This window comes from Dendrobium catenatum, unplaced genomic scaffold (genome assembly GCF_001605985.2).
Source record: "Dendrobium catenatum unplaced genomic scaffold, ASM160598v2 fragScaff_scaffold_725, whole genome shotgun sequence".
NCBI lineage: Eukaryota > Viridiplantae > Streptophyta > Magnoliopsida > Asparagales > Orchidaceae > Dendrobium > Dendrobium catenatum.
Window position 1 is genome coordinate 449,782 of NW_021319187.1, and position 7,840 is coordinate 457,621.

The window sequence follows — 7,840 nt, forward strand, 5'->3', positions numbered from 1 at the left end:
GCCTTGCCATACCAGCTTGGAAAATGTAGATCGGCTCAATGTCCACTTAGTCATTTAAACCAGGTGAATGAAGAGTCAAGGTGGTGGGGTGTGCCTCCAAGGGGCTCAATCGGGCACCCATAGCTAGACAATTCTCTACATTTGTCTTATCATTTCAGTTTAGCAGATATAGATGGGCTCGATGTCCACTTGATCATTTCAAATAATTAAATAAAGAGTTGGGTTTGATGCATGCATGATCATAATAAAGCATCAGAAAAAAGGTGGTAAGGAATACCTCCTAGGGACTTTATCGGGCTCTCTCAACTAGGTAATTTTCTATGCTTGCATTACCATTTCAGCTTGGCAAACATAGATTAGCTTAATACTTACTTCACCATTTCAACCAGGTGAATAAAGAGTCAAGGTGGTGGGGTGTGCCTCCTAGGGGCTCTGTCGTGCACCCCTAACAAGGTAATTCTCTACACATGCCTTACATTTTAGTTTAGCAGATATAGATGGGCTCGATGTCCACGATCATTTAAATCAAGTGAATAAAGAGTCGGGGTCTGATGCTTGCTTGATCATAATAGAGCATCAAACAAAAAAAAGATGGTGAGGAATGCCTCCCAGAGACTATAGGGCTCTCTCAACTGGGTAATTCTCCATTCATGCCTTGCCATTTCAGCTTGGCAAACATAGATGGGCTCAATATCCACTTGGTTATTTTAACCAGGTGAATAAAGAGTCAAGACGGTGGGGTGTGCCTCCCAAGAGCTTTGTCGGGCACCGCTTACCAGGCAATTAATTAAGGAACTGACCAACTACATGCATGACCTTATTAAGGCGGCAGGATGGAAGGCGAAAGGCACCTTGACAACAACCTAACACAGATTTATATAGGGATGTGAGGGAGATAGTAAAGGAATTGTAAAGAAGAATTTTTTCATGAAAAAGTTACCTAAGAGGTTTTAAACTTACTTCTAGTTACCTCGTGGTGGAAGACAAAGTGTCATGGCCACAGGTATCCAAATGCTAGTAGAATTATTTAAGTAACTTTATAAAAAGATTTATCATGACATAGAGAAGGGGAAATTTGAACTCTCTGAGAGTAAAGCCGAGTTCCACCTATGATAAAGGCAACCAGTTTTGCTCCGTTTAGAGCTTCTCTATATATTTTTTATTACATCAATGATGATAGAGGAGAAGAAAAAGAAAGAGGAAAATTGGGTTCTTGGTGAGTAAAATCGAGTTTCTCCTATGACAAGGGCAACCAATTTTGCTCAACTAAGAGCTCCATCTCTTTTTATTACATGTATATTTTTTATAAGTTCATGGTAAACTACTAGAACACATAGAGAGGGAAGTAGGATTGGCTTTGATAACCCATGCCTTATTTGCCACATGAACAAAACTAAAGAGGGAGAAGTTAGATAAAATTTTATAAAGATTTGAAATATTGACTTTGATAACCTAGGCCACATCCGTCTCACAAATAAAACTAGGGTGCACAATCATAATGGAATTAATTTAAGAATGAAATTAATAGATAGATAGTGGATCAACATCACCACACCTAATTAATGTGGGTTGGTATGGACCCAGCATCTCATCTCGAAAAGAGGTTTGAATTGTTGGTTTTGACACCCCAGACCACACATGGGTGATAAGCAAAATTGGGTAATACAGGCATAAGCACTAATATCCCTACGGCGTATTAGCGTATCACCTTCAAGGACAACCTTATACCCTTCGTAATGAACATCATGTGGTAGAGGATAAATTGTTGTGGCCACACAGACTGACAAAAAGTATGAGGGATCCTTTTAGAAGGTGCATATATAGAGGGATATTACATGAGGTAAAAGACTTCTCTTGCGATGTGCAAAACTCAAGCATAGTAATTTATTTGGGTCTTCTTCATCGGTGAGAGAAACAACCAAATGGAAGCGAGAGATAATATGAAAGATAACATGAGTAGACTAACTCTGCCCCATATAACCCGCACCTTCTAGGATTCGAGGAAAATCAGTTCGCCAAACACGAGCTTGCTCTAAAGCTTGTTCATCAGGCCAAGTAGAATGAACGAGACCCCGCTCTATGTAACTTTTAACAATAGGGGAAAAGTAACAAGGGGCACTCTTAACCTCTATATTCATAGCGGTCTCCTCTAGATCCTGGCTCCTAGGACCTAGTGGGGCACTTATATTATGGGGTAAAGAGGCACACTCCTTAGACCATGCTGGCCTGAATGTCTCGTACAATGGAGGCCTAGGGGGCTCGCATGTTTGTAACAAACTACCATCACTAGTGGAAGGAGTGTCAAAAGGTCTTTGATTGGAATCCTCAACTCTTATTCCATATATTTAATGGGGAATAGGTTATCCACTTGTAGTCTGACATCGAAAGTCTTCTTCCTCGTCTGAGCTACTATCAATAACTAATCCACCCATAGGTATCAAATGCCTACAAAAGGTAGGAAGTGAATCGTAACCAGTGAAATCCGGGGGTAATGAAGGGACTGAACAATGAGGGGCATTGATCATTTCATCATCCGAAGAGTCGGACTCAACAATCAAAGAGGAAGTGTAAAGTGTGGGGGAGGAGAAGTTCGAGTGTCATAGTTCCGTGGCTCGTGGGTCAACCATCTGCCTCTACCTCCTCCTCCCCTATATCTACTAGGGGGAACATCATGCCTCACTACAAACTAAAAAGGAGCTCTATCAAAACATGTAGTGGAAACACCTGGCTCAACACTAACCTGTGATTGACCCTATACTAAAGATTATATATGACCTAGTGAAGGTAACTATGTAGGACCCTATACAACACTAGCGGGTATCACTGGTGACTGGGCAGTTGGAGGTCTACGAGTCTTTTGAGGTACATAAAACTCGGTGTCATCATGAATAGAGACCTCATGCATGAAAAAGACTGGGTATCTCTGGGAATGGTATACTCGACATAATTTATCATAAACTTCATATATTAGTGTAAGGTAGAGGGCATAATTCCATGCTCATGGAGCCAAAGCCTTCCTAAGAGAGCTCTGTATGAAGTGTTAGCCTCAAGTACATGAAACTTTGCCTCCGTTAGGAAATTTCTAAACTTCAAAGGCAGGGTAATGGACCCCAGAGCATGCTGGTCTTGATCATTGAATCCTTTTAACATAATTTTTTCAGAAGTGAGCTTTAAATGACCTAAGGAGAGGCCCTTTAAAGTTTCTTAGGCAAGAATATTCACTGAAGCCCCTAAGTCGATGAGTACCCTGTTCAACTCATAACTATTGACTTTAGTAGTGACATACAAGGGACGGTTGTGCTCAGAAGTCCCTAAAAGAAGATCACATTTTTAAAAGGTAATACATGGCTTCTCTCCCAAGTAGCATGCATCTCCAATATAATCAGAAGAAAAGAATGCTTGATAGGACTCTGGTTCAATCAGGGCTTTCACTAGAATCTCTCTCAAGTCGGACAACATCATTAAAGTATCATAGACGCTAAGCAGAGAAAGAATTTTTCTTAAATGAGCTAATATATTATAGTTGACCTCCAGATGAGGGTCTACCCCTTCCTCAGATTGCTCTTGAGAGGAAGGGGTAGGATCATCCTGCTGGGTAATGATATTTTTATCATTTTCTTTTATATTTTTAGCCTTCTGAGGTGGAAGGACCTTCCTTGAATGCAAGTTAACTTCCTATATAAAGTCATTCTCGGCCGAAGATTTACCTGGCTATTGGGTGGTGGCTTGTGCTAGCTCTAAGGATGGTGATTGGAGTGGGTTCTCAGATTCATCTTCTGAATCCATGTAACAACCACCCTCTGAAATTACAAAAACCGGCTCATCTTCATACTCAGACTCATCTTCACATACAGGATCATTTCTATTATCAGAAGTATGTAAAATATGAAAAGAGCAATTACTAGAAGAAGCATAAGTAAAAGTAGGAATAGACAACTAAAAATAGCTAGAATCACCGTCTTCTATTATTTCATCATCAATAGAAAGGAAAACAAAGTCCTTCAGCATAAGTGCTGGAAGGAACCCTATCTACCCTTCTGAAGTTACAACAAGGTTTTCTTTTTCATACATCTTTTGAGTACATGTAAGAGAAGAAGCAGAAAAAGAAATATGCTCAGTATACACTACAACAGAAGAAGAAGAAAAAGGAGATGCGGCATAGTAGCTGGAGTGGTAACTATCGAACCGGCTTGGGGAGGCCTCCTCTCAACTGCATCTGAACTATAAACTTCCCAGTCGATTATCTTCATTGTCTTTCAAGAGAGTGCTAGCTGCCACTCTCCCTCAGAAACTCTAGTTGACATGCTGCTACTGCCCTGACAGGAACTATGGTTAGAACTGCGTTTATAATTATAGATCATTTAAATCGTCTGAGTGGTCTTGCCCTGAAGCTGCACCAGGTCACTGTCATGAAGATGGATCTTCCCACTGGACATGAGCCTCTCAACATTATTCTTGAACACATAGGTGTCCTCCAAAATATGCCCAATGTGTCTGTGGTAAGGGCAATAGAGTGGGAGGTCTGTATGTCCCTCCTCCTCCACTCTATTATTATTTGAGAATGTCATGATATTTTTCTTAACCAGGAACTCGAAGATCTTCCTCACACTCTCCCTTTTAAAAGGGTATTCCTTGCTAAGCTTTTCTTGTAGATACTGCTGGCCCTCTAGAGTCCTACAGAAATGCCTGGACTATGCTGTTGGGTGAGTATGATTAATATGGAGGAGCTGAACTGATTGTGGGCCTTTTGCCCTTATCTAGTGTCCGATGAGTACTGCGTACCTCCCCTCTCCTAGGAGGAGATGCCTCTGAAGACTCCTACCGCTGAGGTCTATGAGAAGGCTGACTCTCAGCTTTAAGAGGGACTGCATCAGGTATGCTGTCCTATGAGCTAATAGCATTCATCAGTAACTTCTAGAAGGTTCTAATGCTGAAATCCTTAAGGTAGGGTGCTATGGGACCATCAATATTCTTTAATATGATCAACACTGCATGCTGCTCCTATAATTGAGGCTCACACGACAGGCTAAGGTTCCTCCATCTGACTATATAATCTAGGAGACTCTCTCGGGGTCACTTTCTAGTCACAACTAATTCTCCAACTATAACCCGGTGCTCCGCACTAATAAATATCTAAATAAAATATACTCTAACTCTGTAAAGGTCCGGACTGAGTCATTGTTGAGGTCGGTGTACCAAGCAAAGGCTACCCCAACTATACTGCTAATAAAGAGTCATAACATCAGTGCCTTGTTCCCCCTATATTGCAACACATAGGACGGTACTGAGCCATATGCTACCTCAATTTCCCAAACCTGTCAAAAACTCTAAAATGTGGTGGAATGAAATCAGGGAGTAGGGCTCCCTCTCATACTCCAACGGGTAGGGTCTTCCTCTACTAAAAACCTCTCCAACCTTCTTGGAGGAAATCACCTATTCAACCTTTTGGGCTATCAAATCCTAAATATATATTATTTATAATTATACTGTTTGACTCTAGACTGGAGTGGTATCTACTATAAGTGGGCCTGGCACTAGTGGCGGTACTACTGGCTCATCTTTGGATATGGTAGTACCTAACCCCATAATCTGGGGTGTAGCCTCCAAAGCTATTAATTGGGTAGTCATCGCTGTCATGGCCTTGGCTATCTCAGCCATCTGAGACTGTAAGTGCAAGACGGTGGCATCCATAGCTAATGATCACGAAGATCCTCCTGCCTCGGGGTCTCCCTACTCATCCTCATCCTCGGGCTGTCTCTGCTCATCCGAGTGACCTTTACGAGCAACCACATAAACTCTATGTATTGGTAAGTCCTCACTTGACTCATCCTCAAGTAAATCCTCCTCGGTGATGGTCTAATGAAATGTCTCTATGTGTGGACCTGATGAACCCTCAGAGGAAGCTACAACATCTACATCACAAACCATCAGAAACCCCTTAAACATGGAAGGAACAACTGACTCTAACTACTCAACTACCTCTATCTGTTGTACTGCCTCGATGGGGCTGTTCGCCTGTCATTATCTCTAAACCCACATATTACAGTGGTACCCAGTATGGGCAACTGCTCCCTCGGGGGCTCTAATAATCAAAAAGACCTGAGATTTAGTAGACTCTAACCTCTATCCTAATCTTTGATGACGTGGGGGCCGTCCAACTCTAGGGGAAACTGATTGTAGTCGGACTGTCAGACCTGAAGTAACTGGATGCCTAGGTGACTATCCTCTCTACCACCTGTACCACTATCTCAAGGTCTGTCTCTGTAAATGGAAGGATGCCTGAGAGATCTAACAGAGTAACCTCTCTCGATTGATTAGCCCTCGACCTCGCGCTAGGGGGATGATACTCCGAATCCTTTAAGAGAAGGTTCGAGCAGCATCATCCATAGGGAACTAGCTCGAGGCAAAGTGGTGGTAGTAGAAGGTGCCTTAATGTGAGCAACATCCTCCTCATCACCACTGTGTACTAGTGGAGAGAAGCGCCCTCCTTGGAACTCTTCTATCTCAGGAGCTACTGCAACTGTTGTGGTAGGCGGTACTGACACTGGTCATGGCTCCCAATATATGGGGACCACTCTCCTCTAAATAGGCTTCTAGTAAGCCACTGCCTTTACCTTCCTCAGTCTATTTGCTTCAGACGTAGCCAATCTCAGTCTCCTATTTCTATTCCTTTGCGTCGTTCTACCAAGGACGGAGTTGGGGGAGGAAGGAACATCGATACCCACTGCCTGGGTGATCGGGGGAACTAGAACTATCGGAAGTGTTAGGGTCTACCCGATAGTCTCAAGATGAGAGAGCTGAGCGAACATACAAGGAGCCTCAGTATGGGCATCCTCTTCCTATAAGAAGGAGGAGGGGGAACCCAAACTCGAGCTACCTCCACCGGAACAATAGGAATAATAGCGGGAGCGACAACTAGATCCTAGTGCTGAGGGGTCAGAGTAGCTCGCACAATAGGTGCAATAGGTATAGGTCTCCTAACCACTGAATGGGTAGGAGGAACTGGAAGTGGCCAATTAGTGGCTGCCTAACCACAGGGCGTACAGGCTGTACAGGAAGGGGAGCAATACAAACAGGTGCCCGGGTTATCCGCCAAGCCACTGGTCATCCGAAAGAGCATATGGCTGCACGTACTCTCCTCTAAGGAGGTGAGAATGTAATAGCCTCAGCCGGGTAGGCTCACAAAGAATGTGAAAAACCGAGTCAATAAAGGAACCAAAAGTGATCCCTCCAACAGGGGGACAAGCCAACAGGGACTCAAGGAGTGTCACCTGTGTGTCCGAGCCAAAGCAAAAAGTCATAGAAGAAGAACGGGAAGCCATGACACTACTGTCAAAAGAATAAAGAATTGAAAAGATTAGAAAGAGTTTATAAAAGATGAGAATTTTATAAGGTACGAAATGACCTAGAAGGCCAAAAAGAATGGGACCCTAGGTAGGGGAAAACCCTAGCTAAGAAGGGAACCTATCTAAGAAAGGGATCTTAACTAAGAGTAGCAAAAACCTAATCTAAGGAGTACAAATCATAGATTACACACAAGAAAGAATAATATATGATCCAAAGATGGAGAGAGAAACGGGTCTCACCGTGGTTATCAGAAACCTGTGAACCTCTGAAAGGACACTACTACACTACCATAGTGTAGAGGGGTATACAACCGCATCACCCTGAGGGATAGAGATGATCACAAGCCTCCACGCTCCTCATAAATGGGCCAATGGAAGTGCATATTAGATCGCACAAGTGACTAACCATTGAGGATAGTGGCTTTCGCCAGCATACCCTGATGGGTAGTAATATATAAGACCTGATCAAAATAACGGGTTTACCCCACCCGATA